Source organism: Chiloscyllium punctatum, chromosome 27, assembly GCF_047496795.1.
Source record: "Chiloscyllium punctatum isolate Juve2018m chromosome 27, sChiPun1.3, whole genome shotgun sequence".
In the NCBI taxonomy this organism is placed as follows: domain Eukaryota; kingdom Metazoa; phylum Chordata; class Chondrichthyes; order Orectolobiformes; family Hemiscylliidae; genus Chiloscyllium; species Chiloscyllium punctatum.
In genome coordinates, this window is record NC_092765.1 from 12,587,843 (window position 1) to 12,610,873 (window position 23,031).

The 23,031-nt window shown below is 42.8% G+C and overlaps 1 protein-coding gene across 3 annotated transcripts in view; it reads right to left on the reverse strand.

The window, feature by feature from the left end:
* luzp1 (leucine zipper protein 1) overlaps positions 1-23,031 on the reverse strand; it is a 153,832-nt gene that overhangs the window by 38,403 nt on the left and 92,398 nt on the right. The window contains exon 1 of one of the 3 annotated variants that reach the window (XM_072548111.1): positions 14,086-14,362. The exons of the other annotated variants lie outside the window; for them this stretch is intronic. The gene's annotated coding sequence lies outside the window, so the exon portion shown is untranslated. Of the gene's footprint in view, positions 1-14,085; positions 14,363-23,031 lie in introns of those variants that run through there. 3 annotated transcript variants of the gene reach the window in all.

Below are 23,031 nucleotides of genomic sequence, written 5' to 3' on the forward strand. Positions count from 1 at the left end.
GTACTATTTCTTGTAGATAATATTTATTCAGAATGTTCCCTCCAAATGCTAGAAGATTGGAGAGATTGTTGACGATTTGCGACTGAAGGAAGCTGTCAAAAACTTGACAGAACTATGCTTGATGTCAGATATTGAAGCTCACTGGATCACAAAATTGCTGCAGCTGGAAGGAGGCCTTTCTGCCTTCCCTTGTGCATACTAGCTTTCTGTTATGATTAGAGTGGTGCTGGAAATGCACAGCAGGTCAGGCAGCATCCAAGGAGAGCAGGAAAATTGTCGTTTCGGGCAGACGCCCTTCATCAGGAATACTAGCTCTCTTTCAGTGAAACCCAACTAGCTCCACTCCCCCACCTTTCCTCAGTGGTCTTCCAAATCTTTTATCATCTGATAAATCAAGAAGCCAAGTAAGAGTGAAATAGTAATTGCTTGGTTGCACAGAACCTAAACCTTGCTAATACCAGACACAAAGTTGAAGCTTTTTGTCCCTGCACCCATCAGGACTGGGGTACAACAAGCCAAATATGGAAAAGGAATATCAATGAATGCAGAATATGAAAACGGTGTTGATTGATTGGACCATGATTGGCATTGAGATGAAGGAGGGATTGTTAATTGCCAATCTTAGATGATGTCTTACTGACTTTGGAGCAGGCAGCTAGACTCTGACTGGTCAAGACGTTGCTGTAGGAATACAACAGCGTTTAGGAATCTCCAGGGAAATGACAATGGAGTACAAGTAACCATGGATTTATGTGTGTCAAGATGAGTCTGGCAGTTGAGGAATGCCAACTAGGATCAAATTCTTATGTAATTTTCACAAACTATGGATAGCATTTCCACCATCTCTACAACTGGCACAAGTTCACAGGGAAGATTTCTTGGCAGCCAGAAATTTCCAGAGCCCATTCCACTTTGGCCTTTACTTGTTTTAGGCTCATTTTATAATTTGAAATATGTTCAAGTGCTTCAAGCAGCGTTCCAGCTGAACTGATCAGTCTTGTACATTAGTAACTGATCAACAGCCAAATAAAATGCTCAAATTCATTTCATCAGTCGATAACCTGGAATGTTAGAATTGAGACTGCACTGTAGCATCTTCTCAAGAGCCCCCTAAAAAAAGACTTGCACCTGTTTTGCACTCTCCACCGCCACCGGATGTCTCAGAAGTGTCACTGTTGTAATATCGGGAACAATGGCAAACACAAGAACAAAAACACATCGAATAGGAGCATGTGTAGGACAATTGGCCCTTTGAACCTGCTCCATCACTGGATGGCTAGTCTGATTGTGGCCTTAACTCCACTTTGTCCTCAATGATCCTCAACTCTCTTGCTGATCAATCTCCCAGCCTTGAATATATTCAATAACACAGCCTCCACTGAATGTCAGGGAACAGAATTCCACAGATTCATGGCCTTCTAAGAAAACATCTTTTCCCTCATTTCAGTCTTTAAGTGAGTGATGTCTTTTCTTTAAACATGGTCCCTTTTTCCAGTCTTTCCCATGAGATTCTTTCAGCATCTACCCCATCAAGTCTCTTCAGAATCATACATCTTTCAATAAGATCACCTCAAATTCTTCTAAATTCCAATGGACGTGGGCCGAATCTACTCAACCTTTCCTCATTAGATAAACCCTGTCATGCTGGGAATCAGTTGGTGAACCTTTTCTGAACAGCTTCTTGTAGCTTTTTAAAGAAAGCTGACTGCACAGTACTCCAGATGCAGTCTCACTAAAGCCCTGTAGTTTGTCCCTACTTTTGTACATGCACTAAATGTTGCATTCCACTTGCCTTGCAAATTGCTTGCTGTTACCTGCATTCTGCCTTATTGTCATTCATGTTACCTTATTATGATTCGGGACATCCAGATCCCTTTGAATTCTGCAGTCTCTCTCTCTCTCTCTCTCTCTGTTTGTCTGCTGAAATAATGTGTTAACATTCTGTTCTTCTTGCCAAAGTGGATAAGTTCACCTTTTCCCACATCATGCTGCAGCTGTCACTTTCGTTGCCTATTCCCTTAACCTATCTAATTGCTTTTGACAATTCTATGATTTTTTTGACAACTTGGTTTCTGACCTACTTTTGTGTCATCATCAAATCTAGCTACAATTTATTAAATTTAGTCCACAAACAGAAATGTGATAATGGCCTGATGAGCATTTTTTTACGATGCCGATTGAGAGATAAATATTGGTCAAGGCACTGGGCAGAACTGACCTCCTCTTCTTGAGGGATCTGTTACATTCGCTCAGGGGGGCAGATGGGGTCTCAGTTTAATGTCTCATGTGAGAGACGGTATCTCAGACTGTGCTGCACTCTCTGATTACCATTCCGGTGTGCTAGCCTTGATTTAACCCTCATGCCATGGATATAGGGATTGAAGCTGGAGTCTTGTCTGTTGGAAGCAAGTGCTACTGATTTGCAGACCCAGACTGCACAGAATGTACTGAGACAAATTCACAAATATAATTTGCAATCATTCTGCTTTGCCTTCTAATGAGCAAAAGGGTTTATTTTTGTCAGATGCTTGGAAACTGCGAGAACCCGGCTACCCCAGACCAACCTGGGAGTTAAGATGCAAGTCAAATCTTAGTAGACTTGTTACCATTCTGGCCCTTTCAAACAGTTTGTTCCATTTGCATTTCCGAAAACACAGATGCCAAGTTTAAACTTTACCACATAATAGAGGTGCCAAATAGGCTGGGGCTGTTTTCCCTGGAGTGTCGGAGGCTTAGGGGTGACCTTATGGAGGTTTATAAAATCATGAGGGGCATGGATAAGGTAAATGGACAAGGTATTTTCCCTGGGGTGGGGGAGTCCAGAACTAGAGGGCATAGGGTTAGGGTGAGAGGGGCAAGATTTAAAAGGTAAAAACAATGACTGCAGATGCTGGAAACCAGATTCTGGATTAGTGGTGCTGGAAGAGCACAGCAGTTCAGGCAGCATTCAAGGAGCAGCGAAATCGACGTTTCGGGCAAAAGCCCTTCATCAGGATATTCCTGATGAAGGGCTTTTGCCCGAAACGTCGATTTCGCTGCTCCTTGGATTCTGTCTGAACAGCTGTGCTTTTCCAGCCCCACTAAAAAAGACTTAAAAGGAACTAAGAGGCAACATTTTCGCAAAAAGGGTGGTGCATGCATGGAATGAGCTGCCAGAGGAAGTGGTGGAGGCTGGTACAATTGCAACATTTAAAAGGCATCTGGATGGGTATGTGAATAGGGAGGGTTTGGAGGGATATGGGCCTAGATTAGATTAGGATATCTGGTCGGCCTGGACGATTTGGATCAAAGTGTCTGTTTCTGTGGTTTACGTCTCCATGACTCTATGACTTTATAGGTGAATTGTTAAAAAGTGCACACCAGGAATTCTTGAGTGTGAAACCTTCTGGTACAGCAATGATATTATCTGAGCAGAAGAGATCGAATTCTTGCCTGCAATGCCTCACCTAGTGATTACCTTTAAACAAGCCATTTCTTGGATGAGTGAAGCCAAGGTAATTTTTTTTCCTGACATTTTCCAAAGTATCTGTAGAAGAACAAGTCATTTGCTCATCCTTACTGGTAGGGTTTAGCAGTGATTAGAAAAAAAGAAGAAAAAAGAAATAAGGAAGAAATTGCATTGAGACCATCGCCATCCGATAATTAGTTTGGAAATGTCATCATGATAACACCAAAAGCAGAAGCAACGTATGAGAGAGTTGTGAAGAAGTAGCGCAATATAGCAAACAATGATAGGGCTGCAATCTTTACCTCAACTTCCAAAGGTGTGCAGGTCAGGTGAACTGGCCATGGTAAATTGCCCATTGTGTTAGGTGCATTAGTCGGAGTGGGTTACTCTTCGGAGGGTCGGTGTGGACTTGTTGGGCTGAAGGGCCCATTTCCACACTGTAGGGAATCTAATCTAATCTAAAAATGGATGTTATTTTCACTATCACTGCAACTGGCCTGGGTTCACAGAAAGGAGTTGTTTGCAGTTAAAAAGTCAATTGCATTTCATGCCAAATCCCATTCTGCTCTTGGCTGCATATACTGTTGGCTTCATCCTCTATGGTGGAAGTCTAGAAGGACAATATCCAGAAGCTCACTGGGGACCAATAACAGCTCATGACCCCATGGGCTGTCAAGCCTGACAAATCATATTACTGGCATTAATCCTTATATGTAGATATAATATTAATTGAGAGCAATGTTGCAGCAAAATAAGCCAATTGTTTACATCTGCACTATTAACTTTAGAGTTCCAGTGATAAAATTGTCCTGATCCTGCAGAGTTCATGGGCTCAAGTTAAAAGGTTGATTGATATCAATAAATTTTAAGTTAATGTAACAATATGTAGTTCTTGCATTCTTAATGCATGCAACAGTTTGAATACGCAAGACTGTCTAAATATGACACTCTTAGACTTGCTGTTGATATTATTATGCATTTCCAATAACTTAAAGACTTCCATTGCAACATCCATGAGTTTTACAACCTTTGGGGAAAAGCATATGTTTCTGCTTAAACCGTCCCATAGCCTATTTCAGGAAAGCATCAACAGCAGAAGGGTTTTTGTTTTATGACTTGGCATTTAAAAGTTGTATTTACGGCCAAGAATAAATGATTTGTGGTCTCAAATTCATATTCAAAGTATAACAAATTAACTAATATTGCTTTCACTTATTAAAGATGGGTGAAGGGGGTGGGGGTGGGGTGGGGGTGGTGTGGTATGGTAGAAGCTGAGATCCAACATTATGCCTCAGTTTAGGCCAAACTGCAACAGGTTCAACAAATGCAATTCCACGACAACGGCTGAAGACAATGCACACGTGTCTGTAGCTGGGGTTACACACCAAATGCTGGTGCAAAAAACTTTCACTGGAGCTGCACTCATCTCCATTTCCAGACACTTTCTTATCAGGAAGGGGAATGGTTCAGATTCAAGGATTTGTAGCAGAGCCTTTAGCTCAGTTGTGAGCTGAACAGACCTGATAGGATTAGGAATACAGGAGCAGCAAGGGCATTGCATTGTAGTAATCAATGATTCAACATTTCTTGCGGAAGACAAGATTGTACCGGGAATTCCACAACCGTCACCAGGAGTTCATGTGAGCCCACTTAAATGTTTCCAAATACTGTAGCGTACAATGGTCGTGTTGAAATTTCTGTACTTTCAACAAGAATCAAGAGAAACAAAAAATAAGTTCAAGGACTGCATTTGAACCTGAATTTCTATCTTGATGTAAAGTGAGAATACATCAGATTGACCGTACTGGTATAGTCTGAATTAGGTAAAAACAATGACTGCAGATGTTGGAAACCCGAGTCTGAATTAGAGTGGTGCTGGAAAAGCACAGCAGGTCAGGCAGCATCCAAGGAGCAGAAACATTTCGGGCAAAAGCCCGTCATCAGGAATAGAGGCAGGAAGTCTGCAGGGTTGAGAGATAAAATCTGTACTGGTAAAGTGTGAATCTAATGTGAAAAATGACTTATGCATGAGGGGCTGCCCAAAGATGGAGTCACTTTTCCATCTTAGCATTGACAAACCAGCTGCATGTTTTGCATTGTGTACATTTACTGCTGATAGTGATTTCCATTGGCTTCCCCAATGGTTTAGTGTGAGCATGGCCTGTGATATTACATGACAAAACCCAGGCAAATGTTATACTTGCACTGTGCGATCTCAGTTGGAATGCAACAACATGTGACGCCATCCATCCATCCACTGGACACAAGAAAAATCAAACAAAGTTCCTATAGCTGCTCACTCCCTGTTTGGACGGCATGTGGTTAGCATTGTTGCCTCACAGCACCAGGGACCCAGGTTTGATTCCAGCCATGGATGGCTGCTTGTGTTGAGTTTGCACATTCTCCCTGTGCCTGCGTGGGTTTCCTCTAGGTGTTCTGTTTTCCTCCCACAGTCCAGGGATGTGCAGGTTAGGTAGGTTAGCCGTGGTAAATGCAAGGATGTGGGTGGGATACTCTTTGATAGGTCAGTGCAGACACGATAGGCCAAATGACCTCGATCTGTACTGTAGGGTTTCTATGAAAAGGATAGAACAGTGTACAATGGAACCTCGATTATCTGGCATTCGATTATCTGAACATCAGATTATCCGGTAAGATCACAAGGTCCTGAAGCTTGGCTAAACTATGTTATCCAACATTCGGTTATCTGAAATTTGATTAACCGAAAGCAATACTCCCCACTCGTGTCCTTCTGTAAATGTCACACGAGGACACCAGTGTTTTTATCTGTGATGCACATTTATTCTCTCCTTTACCGTCTACTTAGCTTTCCAGCAAACAAAGATTGGATTTATGAATGAAGAGCACACATTTTGCACTGGCCACTGGGCTTTGACACCAGTGTCTTGAGGAAATGGAGCTAGGACTAACCCCTGCCTTCATGAGAGAAGGGATGAAAGAAGAGAAACAGCCTAGAGTTCAAGGTAAAATTTTGAGCCTTTATCTGGCTACCCTGCCCACATACCAAGGGCTGAACAAAAATAACCTTGGGAAAGAATCACCATAGCCTTCTTGCCCCAGTGGATAATAGTTCAAACCAGCATTTAATTCTGCTTAAAGTAACTCGGAAACTTTGATTAACTCATCATAAAACCTTGCTGACTATTGTGACAAATGAGAATGCAGCTACCTGCTTCCTTCATGAGAATAGTCTCTGACCTTGAAAACTGTGCCATATCATCAATCAAAGGAATATAATCTGTTGCTTAATGCAGACAAATGGAGTTACTTCGATGTTGCTGTGTTATTCGCATACAAAAATAAGTTGCATTTCCTTCATGACTCGTCACTTCCCTTGGAACTATTCCAATGGCTTCACATGCAGCAGATCTCAATCACTGTTCTCAGGTAGATTACAGTAGCTATAGTTTTTTTTATTTTTAAAAAATGCAGACAGCGTGTTGGAATGTTGGCCAGAATGCTGGAGAACTTGTTGATTCATGCTGCTGGATTCTAAAGGTTCACCTGGACCAGCCCAGACAGTGGAAAGGACCTTCATTTAGCAACTGGTTTGCACGACAGAATTTTCAGATTGCCCTGCATTGCACCAATACTGCACCTGACAGCCAGCCTAGAGTTTGGGCTGCCCAGACTCCATTATCTTTGGTTGCTGAGGCAACAGTTCTATCACCTGAGTAGCTGGTAAGATTGAATACACCAATCCTATAGATCTCCTACTGAGCTGCAGTATCCCACAGAATGATGCCAAATCCATCTCGTGTTTAGTTAAAAGGAATCACATTTCTGTACAGCTGACAAAAGGTTTCTTGTGTCTTTCTTGCTGATGCTGTATAGAATGGCAGAACCAGCCTTACCATCGTCAAGACACTGAAAACATGACAGTTGATGCATATAATGACTGTTTTCCTGAAGTAATATTAGTTCCAAAATATCAACATATGGATTATATCATGATTAATACAGTGCTCCATCAAATTTGACCATGAATAACACGTGCTGGATTAGCAGGACATTATTACCATCATTAACTTTTCAGTTCAAAGCACACACATTGATAGTAATGCAACACATATTTGCACACAGTCTGACACTGTCAAGATGACATGGTCTGTGTGAAAAATGAAAGTCTTGGCTGATTCGTTTCGGTTTTTGTATTTAATGGGGGGTCAAATAGCCAAATTTCAATAGCCATGATGTTAGGGGAAGCAGTGGAATTGAGGTATTGTCATCTCAAGGCAGAGGCTGATGTTCTGAGGATATGGGTTCAAATCCCACAATGGCAAAGTTAGAATTCAATTGATGAATTTAAAATAAAGGTCAATCTATTGCAAAACATTGTCAATTTATGTAAAAACCCATCTGGTTCACTGGGGGAAGGAAAATTTTCTTTCCTTAGCCAGTTTGGTCTTTGTGTGACACCAGATACCTAAATTGCCAAATAGTCCGCTCAGTTCAAGTGCAAATAGGGTTGAACAACAAATGCCTGACTTGCCAGCAAAATCTACATCCCACGGAAGATTAAAGAAGATACTAAAAGAGTATCACTGTTGGCACAGGAACCCTCTGTAAGCAACTGTGATTTTTATGTTCTACTCACTCTTAAAAATGAACATTAATAAAATAATGCGTTAATCCCAATAAAATTTTCTCATTTGCAAAATATATTAACTTTACATTTAAGATCTAATGTTTTGCAATTATATCATTTCCCCATTTGATATAAACTGTTACTATTTAAATATTTTACCAATTTAATTTTGTCACGACAATGGTTATTGCCAACCCTTAAGGTATCTGGTTTGGTTCATTCTAACCATCTTTTTATTTGATCATTTTGTCCTGAAGACTCTTCAGTGCCTTTGCAAAATGGTGGGACGAACTGCTCCCAATCAGCTTGGTTAATCCTTTGATTCCATCATTAACTGCACGCAGTTGAACAAAATGGCCATATGGTTCACTCATGCTCCTAACTCACATGTTCATATGTCATAGGACCACTGGGTAATCTATTGTATGTCACGTCTTGAATGCAGATCATACATTTATGGCTCTGTGTCTCACAATACACCTTGTGGTGCTTTTCTATGTTAACTATACTCCTATGTGTATGACTTATTGAAGGTGGAATTCATAGCCAAGATCAATGCACCAACCAATGGCCACATACCACAAGAACATCAGACATAGGAGCAGAAATTAGGCCATTCAGCCCATTGAGTCTGCTTCACCCTTCAATCATGGCAAGTTAGTCTTGATCTCATGAGGGAAAAGCAGTGTCACAACACCAATGTAACTCAGTTGACTCATCATGGTCTCCAAGACTGGGTTCGGTCTAGCAACTGCAAATAGGGGGAAAAGATACTCAGTTGTTTCATACCTTTTGTGACTTTGGGCTGTTCCAAAACACTTCACAACTAAGTACATAATTTAGAAGTATGGTTGCCATTGCAACATAGAAAAATGGGGAGTCAATTTGCACACAGCAAGCTCCTGTGAACAATGACCGGATAACCTGACTTTAGAGACACATTGCTCTGTTCAAAATAATGCCCTGGGATCCCTTATATTTGGCGGGACCTTTGTTTACCATCTTTATCGAAAGTTGGTGCAGGATTCCTCTGGAGTGGAATTTACTGCTCTAACCAGCTGAGTGATCAGACAAGGTTGCTGGATCATAGTTAAGAATATTACCATTCCAATTTAACATTTTCCAGGGAAGAATGTTGAAAAAAGCATGTACTGTGAGAGAATGCAATGCAGAATAAGTTCTTGTTGAGGTAAAAGGAGCTAACCTGCTCAAAATGTCTCCTGAACAATATCTATTCAGAAAAATATTCATTGTTTTGAGCCTGGTGATGAAGACCAAGGAGTGACTCATTTTGTAGTTCTTTGGCTGAATTCTGTCCATGTAGTGGACAAGAGGTAGTCATGAGAGAGCTCTCGCCCAGTCCCCCCTGCAAAAATCTGCTTACTCCAAGAAAGGATGTTGGAAATAGCTCCTCCTTGGCTGAAAGGTGGGCATCCTCAGCTGGGGGCAAGAATAGTTCATGATGGATACTTTCTGAAAATGCCACACAAGATTCCAAGACAGACTTCAATTGGTTAGGCCCCAACAGGGACAGGCACAAAGGCCTATGGGTAGGTTGGTTTACCAAAGCTGAGTGAGCAGGTTTGAAAGCGCCATGGCAATATCAGGCCATTTTCACAGCAGCGAGATTCAGGAAGGGACAGGTTGCAACATTTTCATCAGTTCTGCTGGTTAAGTGCCTGGTAGAGCCCAGCATTGGAAGCTGACTGGAATTTTCCAGACTGCCCTCTAGGTCCCTGGTGGTGACAGTGTAGCTGTCTGACCTTGCATCTCCTGCTTTGATAGCTCTCCTTAACTGGATGCCAGGTCCATCCTCTCGCTATCAATTGGTCAATTTCAGGTAAGTCACAGAGCGGGGTCTGTGCCCCACACAAGAGGGGCTTCTGACTTGCATTTGACCCCGATTTCAGGGAGCAAGGAGCAAACCTTTATAGAATCCCTACAGCATAGAAACAGGCCCTTCGGACCAACAAGTCCACACAGACTCTTTGAAGAGTAACCCACCCAGACCCATTCCCCTGCCATATTACTCTACATTTACCCCTGACTAAGCACACCTAACCTACACATCCCTGAACACTATGGGCAATTTAGCATAATCTATTCACCTAACCTGCGCATGGGAGGAAACTGCAGCACCCAGAGGAAACCCATGCAGACACAGGGAGAAAATGCAAACTCCACACAGACAGTCGCCTGAGGTTGGAATCGAACCCAGGACCCTGGTACTGTGAGGTTAGCACCACTGAGCCACTATGTCACCCAACCTTGTAAATGATACAGTAGTTGATCTATATTTAATCAAACAGCTGACCTCAGTGTCTCTGATTTGGTCCAAGAGTGTGAGGCTACTGGATAAGAAAAGGACAGAACCTGAATCTGAAGCCTCTACAATTGATCAGCTTCCAGATATTCAGCAGAACATCATGGTAGAATAGCCAATAGGACATAAACAGTGGGCTGGCTGAGAAGTGGGGAGATAACATGGGTGTGGGTGGGTGTAACTTATTGTGGCTATGAAGGACGATGACTTAGACGCCGAGTATATGCAAAAAGATGACTTGTGAGGTCAGACAAATGGGGTCATCTTATGTGCTGGGGTGACATGTACACCGTGATTTATAGAAATGTTCCATAATTATAACTTGTAATAGTCATGTGGTAGGAATCCCACATTGTCAGTATGCAATATTAAATGGAAGATAATGTTCACTTTTACACAATTAGTATTGAATCCAGTCCTCTGGAGGGTCAGCCCAGCTTATGTTGCAACGACTTCAGCAGTTTTATACTCAACTAAATTGAGAGAATTCCAGAATTTGCTCTTCATGCATAATTGGAAATCTGAGTGAAGCACACTCAGTATTCCAATGGTTCAATCTCTGAAATATGAATCTACAAATGGACCCGTCAATGAAGTAATAATGTCTCATAGAGATGTACAGCATGGAAACAGACCCTTTAGTCCAACTAGTCCATGCTGACCAGATATCCAACATGAACCTAGTCCCATTTACCAGCATTTGGGCCATATATCTCTAAACCCTTCCTATTCATATACCTATCCAGATGCCTTTTAAATGTTGTAGTTGTACCAGCCTCCACCACTTCCTCTGGCAGCTCATTCCATACACGCACCACCCTCTGCATGAAATATTTGCCCCTTAGGTCCCTTTTAAACTTTTCCACACTCAGCTTAGACCTATACCTCTAATTGTAGACTCCCCTACCCTAGGAAAAAGATGTTGGCTATTTACCCTATCCATGCCCCTCATTCCAAACTCGTCCAGATCCATGAAAGTCCAACAGGTTAATCTGATTGGATTGATCTGTTCGAACTTTATGGTCAGAATACTCTGGCCTGGAGCCCTGAGTTGCAGATTTAATTTCATGGTGAGCAGAATTGGAGAGGGGGAGGAAATGGAAGCAGATTGCAACACAGTGATCCCCACTAAAAAGCGAGCTTGTGAGGAAAGACTTGCCAAAGCTCCTTCATCCTTTCAAACCCATGACCTCTATCTCCTGTAGGAATGTGGACAGAGGATGTAGCAGCGTCATGGCATTATGAAAAAGATATTATGGTGAAATCTTGACCCATCTGAAGCCAGGAAGTGCAGGAGGGTAGCAGCATATGGGAGAAAACTTACCAAAAGAAACGTTCTTTTAGATATTTTCTAATCAACCTGCTCAGAGATGTTATGACACACTGTGGGACTTGAACCCATGCCTCCTGGCTCGGAGGTAAGGACACTTCCATGGTGCCACATGAGAACTGAAATTGTTAATTTTTAACTATTTTAATTTTTTTGACTACCCACCACCAAATCACCCATTTGGCAAATTCAACAGGTGATGATTTACAAACACTGGTCAAAAGGGGCAGCTCAGCAACATCAAAAGGAACGGAGCTGAGGAGACATTTCTTCATCCAAAGGGTGGTGAGCCCGTGGAATTCATTACCACAGGAAGTAGTTGATACCAAACATGACATGTAGTCAAGGGGTAGCTCGATATAGCACCTGGGGTGAATGGGATCAAAACGTTTTGGGGGAAAAGCAGGATTAGGTTAATGAGTTGGACAATCAGCCTTGACCATGATGAATGGCGCAGCAGGCTTGAAGGGCTGAATGGCCTCCTCCTCCTCCTACCTTCTATGTTTCTATGAAACAAGGGAGGGGGTAAAGCAAAATTGAATTGAGAAAGGAAATGTTGCAATCTAGCTGCTATGGTGCCTACCTGTTTTTAATGCCTCCAGGATTAGTCGACACAGTGTGCTCAGTCTCTATGGACACCTGGGCACAATCATAGCCAGGCAGGAGGGGCAGGCCATTGGAATGACGAGGCCCTTCACGGCCTTCTATTTGGCTACTTTAGCCAGGCCCAGCAGTAGGTCCATGTGGAGGTCCTCTGACTTGAGCACACCCCTCCACGTCAGGTGGGGAAACGTTTTTTCTTCTTTTTCATACTCTGAAGTGTTATCGCACACAACTAAGCGACTTTCCCACCACCAAACTCACAGTGACCTTTTTTTCCTGTATTTTCCTGATTAATGACCACCAGTAATCACTCATGTAGCCAATCAAGTATTTACATACAAAGCCTATTATGAGCAATGCAAAACGTCAAAAGTGACGATGAGGGGGTGGGAGGAATCAGGGCAAATCAAAATGGAGTTGGAAGGGGGTCAGCAGTATCCCCTTTCAGTGCTGACCTATCGATGTGGGGATAAAGGGAACAGAAACCAGAGACTTAGACTCAATCTCATGCTTGACATTCCTGTGCAGGACTGAGACAATGTTATGCTGTTGGAGGTGCCAACTTTCAGATGAGGCGTTAAACCAAGGTCCCATATACCCTCTTGGGCAGGTGTAAAAAAATGATGAGGGGAGTTATTCCCTGTTTTCTGGTCAATATTTATCTTGACCAAAGTTATTTTAAAAAAAGAAATCTGGTCATTATAATATTTTACTCATGAGATTGGCTGTGTGTAAATTAGCTGACGCATATATAACTTTACCAGTGTTGCATTGTCTATAAGAGACTTTGGGGAAGACTTCAAGTGATGCAAGATGCCACGTAAATACACATCCTTCTTTTTGTTCAAAGTTCCTTGTCACTGCAGAATGTTTTCTGCAATATCTTAGGACATTGAGCAAGGTGAAAGTTGTGGTCCAGAGTATATAGATATGGTGCATTGAGACACCTCCCAGTGCACAGAGGGGACGATTGGACAGGCCACCTGAGATGGGGTAAGCCTAGCAGTGAATGCAAACACCGGGGTATGATTGAGGTATGAAAACATCAAGATTATACATACATTCTTCAATTATTTGTATTTTGTTTGTACATGAGGTATCACTATGACAGATTGACCTTATCATTACCAGGTGCACTTCTTTTTACTGAATTAGTTAAAACTTGAAATCTCTGCAACAAAATAAGCATCTTCAAGGCTTGCAAACCCGGTGTTAGATTTCCATGACCCATTGTGGATTTTAGCTTGGATGTGTTTATTGCCTGTTTTGTGATCCAGTCTGTATCTTGTTCGAACAGACTCAGAACAGCTTCTCTCTCTCTCTCTCTCTCTCTCTCTGTTGCAAGGTCACCCCTATTCCGCAGAGACTGCAGTATTCCAATTTTCATACGCCTCACTGCAGGCAACTGAAAACAATCAGGGCAGCTCACTCCTGATTTGTGTTGCAATCGATTTATGCTTAAGCCTCTCTAGATCAATAAAGAACCAGCATTACCCCGCAAGATGCCTTCCCTTTGGTTGCTACACTGCAGGATTGAAGAACCAGTGTCCTCTTGTAACACTGCATGCATTTCACTCTCTCATAGTCAGATGTTATTATGCATGTGCGACTGTGAATTCAGTGGAGTTTTAACTTAGTTATGAAGAGAAAATCTAGCGTCTTAGCACAGCATTCCTAATGCGCAGAATGTCGCTTCAGTCACTGGTACCTGATGCTATATTCACTGATTGTCCTAGCTAGGCAGTGCATCAAAATAGATACTTCTCACTTACCTGACAGCATCTGTTTATTGCTTCGGGAGTCCATTGTAATCCTTTGTCACCAGCTGATGGAGAGTGTGTTTGTTGGCACGGCGAGATGCATAAATACTCCTCACTTCCCTTCCCCCCTCCCTCCACCTTGCTGCAGAATGCAACGTGACCCCATTGACACAGAGAAATCCTCTGCTCCATTGCCAGGAAAGCCTTGCTTTTATGAAATCCCCTAATTAAAAACCCTGTTCCATTGCCATCGTCAGCTTCTCAGCCAACTCAACCAACAGTCTGTTATCTCTGCCGGTGACAAAAAGCCTGCTGCTGTTTTCCCTCATCTCGCAAAAGAGGGACTGGCTGCTTCAAGTCAATGTGAAAATATGTCTGGAATGATAGCAATAGGTTCACTGATGTGGCACTGTCACTCCCATTGGAATGTTTGCTTTTGTGTTTTAAAATCAACTTATTGTTGAGTTCAAAGATTTAGAGGTGAACTCATGCGATGGTGTGAGTGAATGTATTCCAGCCTTAATAATTCTGAGGCCTGGACTAAAGTATCCAGAGACAGGAGCTTAAACCACATCATGGCAGCTAGAGAGTTTAAATTCATATAATTAAATAAACCCTGACTAAAAATCTAGTCCAGTAGTGAGGACCACATAACTACCAGCTTGTTTTAAAACCCGACCTGTCTCCCAAACTTTGTCAAGAGAAAGAAATCTGACATCCTTACCCAGTTTTAGCCTATACGTGACTCCCGACCAACAGCAATGTGGTTGACTCTTAACTGCTTTTAAAATTGGCCCAGCAAGCCACTCAGTTAAGGACAATTAAAGATGGAGATTAAGTGTTTGCCTTGCAAGCAATGATCTCACCCACAAATTAATAAGAAGAAACACCACAATTTCCTCAGTGTGGCTCATTAACTACTTTATAAATCTGAATTTGTAAACTAGTTAGTGAGATCCCGATAGAGGGGAGACATTGCCCTCTGTAGCAGCCCCATGAGCCTCCAAAGGCAATTGTGGATGGGCAACAAATACTGGCCTTGCCAGTGGCACCTACATCCCCTGAGAGAATAAAGAAACAACTGGATGTTAACAATCTGATGTGTAACAACCAAGTTTGCAAAGAGGTACTATATCTTGTCACAATGGCATTTTGTATTATTGTACTCTCTGAGCTCCTGAGCTTTCTGAAATGAAAGCGTGTGTGTGTGTGTGTATACAAGTGTGTGCGTGCTTGTGAATGTGCATGTGTTTGAGTGTGTGCACACACGTGTACATGTGTGTATGTGCATGCTTGTATGCGTGCATGTATACATGTTTGTGAGTATGCGCCTGCGTGCATGTATTTGTATGTCTGTGTGTGTGTGTGTGTGTGTGTGCGTGTGTGCGCGTGTATTGGGTTGAGAGGGAAACACCTTCAGATGGAGTACAGTTCTATAGGAAATAGAGACTCATAAATGGTTACCCTTCCCATATTACATACATGTTTGTGGGCTGTTCAATGACTGAGTCCAATCCTTGCCTCTCCTGATGTCCAAAACATGTTTTGTCCAGGATCACTGGATGACTAACTAACTCCTCCAACCATATCACCTCCTCAGCAGTGCCAAGAATATATCAGATCCATCTTCCCTCATTCCAGTGCCTGCTATTTGCAGATGCAGCAGCCAATCCCAGCACATCCCTTAGTGTGTAGTTCAATCCTTTAGGAAGGGCAGTACCAGGCATTTCCACAACTTGCTATTAATGGCAGAATCTGAAACAGGCGAATTGAGATGCACGTGACTGAAATTAGGATGCAGAAAAAAGCTCTCTCTCAGAAGATTCATCCATTCACTGAGCATTTTAGAGTTTGAGTAACTCTTCCTCAAATTCAGAAGACAGAATCATCTCAAAAGCATGGGAGAGACAGAGGGGTATTTTCAGCTGGTTCATTTTGGACACTGGGACCAGGGTGATCACAAGCATGTGCATCCGAAAAATCTCACGTCAACTTTATATTGCACCAGCATTTGTGGGTCTTTAGTAGAATTTTGGGAAAAGGAACTCAATTAATGTCAGTAAAGAAGCATGCTTTATCATCCTGCTTGCTGTTTGGTGCAGGCAAGTGTAAATGGGACAAGGCAGAACCCATTGCCTCTCTGTCTGAAAGAATGACATGAAAATATACAGAGTTCAGCAGAAGAGAGTCTCTCACAGCATGTGCAATACACCATACCACCGGGACTGCAGCAACAATTTAAGGTCCAGTCAGAGAGTTATAAAGTCATAGAGATGTACAGCACAGAAACAGAATTCGTGGTCCACCTCATCCATGCCAACCTGATATCCTATATAAATCTAGTCCTGTTTGCCAGCACTCGGCCCATATCCTTCTAAACCCTTCCTATTCATGTACCCATCCAGCTGCCTTTTAAACATTGTTATTGTGGGGATCTAAGATGGCGGCGATCTGAGAAGATCACACTGCAGAGCTTCGCATCGCAGCAGGAGCAGGACGGTCCTTTAACCCACCCAACCCAGGTCATCAGGATATCTTGGGGCAATGGAAAGATTGTGGAGCCCCAAGAAACATTTAAAAATTGACTTACCTGTATTTTCAGCTGTCTAGAAATGCCTAAAAGGGGGGGAGGAACATCTGAGGCTGGGCCTGCAGATCAGCCTGTAGCAGCCTTGGAGCTGATTACTCTCCAGGACCTAGTGAACCAGCTCTCGAAATCTCGCGAGATGTTGGGGAAAGAGATTGAAGAGAAGCTGGCTTCAGTCTCTCTCCTGCTGCAGAAGCATGAGCAGCAGCTGGGAGACCTGGAGAAGAGGACGGATGAGGTGGAGTACAGGGTCACGGTGATGGAAGCTGATGCCAGTTCATTCAAGGAAGAGATCCAAGCCCTGAAGACGCAGGTTTGTAATTTGCATGACCAAGTGGATGATCTTGAAAACAGGGGCAGGAGAAAAAACATTCGGATCATCGGTCTGCCTGAGGGTAAGGAAGGTGAGCGGCCTGCGGAATTTGTTGAAGATTGGCTTCCAAAATCCCTTGACTTGGAGACTGGCATGAGAGGATTGAAGATAGAGATGGCTCACCAGGTCGCAGCATGGAGGTCGGGTCTGGGTCAACGCCCTTGTCCTTTCCTGGTGTGGTTCCATCATTACCGGGATAAGGAGAGAGTCATGGAGGCTTCCAGATCCAAAGGCCCTAATTTACGAGGGGTCTAAGATCATGTTTTTTCAGGACTTTTCAGCGGCGGTGATCCAGAAATGAAAATCATATGATGATGTCAAGAGAAGGTTGGAAGAGCTTGGGGTTCAGTACCCCCTGAGATATCCGGTAGTGCTTCGGATCACGGTGGCACAGTGGTTAGCACTGCTGCCTCACAGCGCCAGAGACCTGGGTTCAATTCCCACCTCAGGTGACTGACTGTGTGGAGTTTGCACATTCTCCCCGTGTCTGCGTGGGTTTCCTCCGGGTGCTCCGGTTTCCTCCCACAGTCCAAAGATGTGCAGGTTAGGTGAATTGGCCATGCTAAATTGCCCGTAGTGTTAGGTAGGGGGTGGATGTGGGGGTATGGGTGGGTTGCCCTTCGGCGGGGCGGTGTGGACTTGTTGGGCCGAAGGGCCTGTTTCCACACTGTAAGTAATCTAATCTAATCTAATCTAATCTAATCTAATCACTTTAGATGGATCCATGCATCTCTTTGACACATCGAAGAAGGCAAGAGACTTTGTGGACAAACTGACCTAAGTTAAACAATTGTAGTATGTATAAATATTGTTGCTTGGGTATGCATTTATCATTCTGTAAAAGAAATGGAGGAAATCCGGTTGGAGCTTTGTTTTTCCCCTTTTTTTCCCTTTTTTCCTCTATTGATAATAATTTGATTCAAACTATGTCTGGCGGTGGTTAAGATGTACACTTTAAATTTCTAAGTTAGGACATACCAAAGGATGGGTGGGGTATTTATTCCCCCTTTTTTTATATAAAAGAATTTTTTTATTCATATTGATATTCTATGGGGTGTTTATTCTTTTTAGCTTGTGCTTGCGATGCGGCTCTAGCTGGGAGAAGTGAAGGTGGTTGAGATGGTTAGATGCCTATTTCTGGGCAGTTCGGGACGGGTAGTTGCCCCCTCGGGCAGGGGTGAGTTCCCCTACTCAGCGTTATTGGCACTTTATATGTTGGTTTGTTTTCTGGTTTTTGTTGTTTCTAATTTTTAATAATTTTGTATGTTTGTTAAATGTAGTGGTTTTAGTTTATGTAGTTTTTATATTTGGTGGGACCATGCGACACTAAGGCTCAGCAATTTGTGGTTCAGGTTCCTCCTCTCTGGAATTTAAATGTAGTTGCAGAAGATTATGGCTAATGATTTGGTTAAATGGTGTACCTGGAATATCAAGGGAAGTCACTCACCAACTAAGAAGAAGAAGGTACTCTTGAGTCTTAGAAAGGAGAAGGTGAATATTGCTTTGTTACAGGAGACACATTTGGATGACAAGGAGCATCTGAAATAACAGGAGAATGGCTTTGACTGAGTTTATTTTTCATCATTTAATACCAGAAGTAGGGGAGTGGCTATATTGGTTAGGAAAAATCTCTCGTTTAAATTGTTGGAATGTTAGAGACACATACGGGACGTTTGTAATTCTTAAAGCCTTGATAAATGGGGAAGAAAATGGCATTTTAAATGTTTATTGTCTCCCAGCTCATCCTCTTAAATTCTTGGTAGATGCTTTTTCTAAACTGATAAGTCTCAAGTCTTGGCACATCATTACAGGGGGAGATTTTAACTGCCTCATGGACCCCACAGTAGACAGGTTGCCTAAAGGTCCCTCGATACCCTCTGCACAAACTAAACAGTTATTGGGTTTGTGTGGGGAATTAGGATTGGTGGACATCTGGAGGTGTGTCCACCCTACGGTAGGGATTTCACGTTTTTCTCCAATCTGCACAGATGTCACATGAGGATTGAATTTTTTCTGACCCCTGCGGTAACCCTGGGTCTGGTGGCATCCTGTACAATTGGTAATATTACCATCTCTGATCATGCTCCAGTGTATCTCATTGTTAAAATTAAGGATGTTACAGTGGATTCAAGGTATGGCGAATGGACCCCTTTATTCTCATGGACAGCAAGTTTGTGGAATTTTGGGCATTCCTAGACATCAACATAGGCTCGGTTGATAGCTCATGTGTTCTCTGGGAAACTGCCAAAGCTTATGCCAGAGGGTTAGTTATTTCATGTTCCACAAGTAGGAAGCGGCAGAAGGGTGAGCAGCAACGTCTCCTTGAAGCACGGTTGAAGGCGGCCGAGAAGGCATATTTTGACAGACCCTCGTTGGTCAAACTACAGAGGATGATGGCACTGCGGTCTGCACTAAATTCTGTGCTCACACAGACGGCAAAGAAGGAGCTGGCTTTTGCAAAGCAAAGGTTATGCGAGCATGGTGACAAGCAGGCAAATACTTAGCATATCTTGCCAGAAAGAGAAGTGCCCCACAAACCATTACAGCGATTAGGGAAGGGTCTGGGAACCTAACATGTGATTCTAAAAAGATTAATGTGGCATTCCAGAGATTCTACTCTAAGTTATATCAGTCTGAGAACTGTGAGGAGGGGCAGGCCAAAACTGAATCCTTTTTTAGAGATCTGAAGCTCCTGGGTGTGACTCCCGAACAATAGTCCTTTCTCAATGCCCCATTATCAGAGCAAGAAGTACAGGAAGCTGTGAGGCAGCTTCAGAGTGGAAAGGCGCCCGGTCCTGATGGACTTCCCAGTGAATTCTATAAGGAATTTATAAGTATACTGTCAGGCCCGATGCTGAATATGTTTAATGATTCATACAGTCATGTTTGTCTACCACCATCTCTGAGAGAGGCCAATATTTCACTTACCCTTAAAAAAGGGAAGGATCCGGAAGACTGTGCTTCATACAGGCCCATCTCGCTTTTAACTGTGGACTTTAAGATCCTCTCTAAGGCTCTCGCGTTAAGGCTGGAGACTGTGTTACCCTCTCTTATTAAAGAGGATCAGACGGGCTTCATAAAGGGTCGCAGAGCCTCCAATAACGTTAGGAGGCTGCTTAACGTAATTCAAGCATGCCAACAGTAGTCAATACAGGGATTGGTGATTTCTTTAGATGCAGAGAAGGCATTTGACCAAGTTGAGTGGCTGTACCTTTTCTATACTCTAGACCGGTTTGGTCTGGGCGAAGTTTTCATAAGATGGGTAAAGGTTCTCTACAGTGTACCTCTCGCTACAGTCATTACCAACGGGGTACGATCAAGCAATTTTAATATTTCTAGGGGCAGCCGGCAGGGCTGTCCCCTTTCACCATTGCTTTTTACGTTGGTGATTGAACCGTTGGCAGAGGCCATTCATGGGGATCTCAGTATATCAGCTCCAGAAGTGGGGTCAAAATTACATAAGATCTCGCTGTATGCAGATGATGTTCTAATTTTCTTGATAAATTCAGCAGTCTCAGTGCCTTGCCTGATACAATGCATTCAAGCGTTTGGCGCTTTTTCAGGGTATAAGATTAATTTTGCTTAATCAGAGGCTATGCCTATGGGTGGTCTTACGAAAGAGTTGGCTCTTGAGAGTGACTATAGATTTCCATTTAGGTGGTCACAGGGGGGTTTTGTGTATTTGGGCATATTCATTACTCCAGTTCTGGATTGGCTGTTCAAAGCCAATTTAGCTCAATTATTTGAAAAAATTAAACAAGATCTCCAAAGACACCTCCAGTCTCATGGTTGGGTCAGATAGTGCTTATTAAGATGAATATTCTCCCTCGTTTGCTATACCCTATAAGGATGCTCCCCCTGATTTTCAATAGGAGACTGAACAGTTGGTTCAGCTCCTTTATCTGGCACCCGTAAACGGTACCTCATTAAATTATCCAACCTGCAGTTGCCTCACAGATTGGGGGGAGTAGACCTTCCGGACATTAAAAATTACCAATTAAGCTTGCTTTTGACCTCTGTAAGTAATTGGGTTTGTGGGGACCCTCTTTCAATTTGGCTAGATATCGAAGTCTCCCAGGCAAGGTGCCCCCTTACCAGTTTGCTGTTTTTGGACAAGGTGAGGACAGTTGGGGAATATTGCCATAACCCAATAGTCATCAATACTGTTAAAGCATGGAGGGCAATTCAGCAGAGGGAAGGTAATATCGGCAAAACATCTTTGTTTACACCTTTCGTGGGTATGCTGAGTTTTCAATCAGGTATGATAGATTCAGGATTTAAACGTTGGGCAGCTAGGGGTATATCTTGCATGGGTGATTTATTTGAGGGAGATGTAATGATTTCCTTCGATCAGTTAGTACGGAAGTACGAGTTACCTAATAAAGACCTCTTTCGTTTTTTTCAAGTTAGGGATTTTATTCAAAAAAGGACCACACTTTTGACTGATCCCTACAAATCTGACATAGAAAGAGGGCTACTAAGGGCTAAGAGTACACTCTCTGTCAGTACTCTATATCACCAACTGGGGGGGGTGCTACCTCAGATGAGTCTGATTGACTCTGCAAGATGTGGGAAAGAGAGCTGGGTGTTGAAGTTTCTTCAGAGGCATGGGAGGATATTTGGGAGAATGCAAGGAAGATATCAATTTGCAATAGGACCCATGCTTTACAGTTGAAGATTCTCCACAAGGTCCACTTAGCCCCAGACTGTTTGTCAAAATTTAAACCAGGGGCATCTTCAGCATGCCCGAAGTGCAAGGTCTGCACGGGCACTCTTACCCATTGTCTTTGGTCTTGTGACAGGCTTCAAAAATATTGGAGTGCTGTGGTGGGTGCAATGGAGAGGATTTTAGGTGTAGGGGTGGAGAAGGACCCTATTTCTCTCCTTTTGGGCCTACCCATTGTATTTCCTGCAGACTCGCATAAGGCAAAACTTTTCAATATTCTTACATTCTGTGCAAGGAAGAATATCTTGCTAGGCTGGATATCAGAAAACCCCCCCAGGCCTGTCAGGTTGGTGGAAGATTGTTATGGAGCATATTCCCCTGGATTTTTGCACAAATATGATACACCACAAAACTAAGAATTTTTACAAGACATGGTAACCCTTTTTGAAATATCTGGACACAGATTTATCTGCCACACTAACAAGGGCTTTTATATAGTCGTAACAGTGGTTAGCACTGCTGCCTCACAGCGCCAGGGACCTGGATTCAATTCCCGCCTCAGGCGACTGACTGTGTGGAGTTTGCACCTTCTCCCCGTGTCTGCGTTGGTTTCCTCCGGGTGCTCCGGTTTCCTCCCACAGTCCAAAAATGTGCAGGTCAGGTGAATTGGCCATGCTAAATTGCCGTAGTGTTAGGTAAGGGGTAATTGTAGGGGCATGGGTGGGTTGCGCTTCGGCGGGTCGGTGTGGACTTGTTGGGCCGAAGGGCCTGTTTCCACGCTGTAATGTAATCTAATCTAAAACGATTGTGTTTCATGAGTCCAATATCCAGGGAGGAGGAACTGTGAATGTATGAGTGTTTTGTTTGGCTGGGCTGAGTTATTACTATTTATTTGTTTGTTGTTAGGTATTTATTTAGTTAGTTAAATAACTAGTTTAGGTTTTCTTTTAATTTTATACTTCTCTATATATGTTTATACATTCATATAGGAGGGTGGGCTGGGGAATCTTTTATTATTTGGGTTTAGTTTTGTACTATTTTTGTACTGATTTGAATTGCATTGTTTTGTATTTGTAATAATATTTTAAAATTTATTTTTTCTTAATAAAAATATATTTTAAAAAAAACATTGTTATTGTGCCAGCGTCCACCACTTCCTCTGGCAGCTCATTCCATACACGCACCACCATCTGCATGAAAAAGTTGCCCTTTAGGTCCTTTTTAAATCTTTCCCCTCTCACCCTAAATCTATGACCTCTAGTTTTGGACTACCCAATCCCTGGGAAAAAGACCTTGCTTATTTACCCTATCCATACCCCTCATGATTTTATA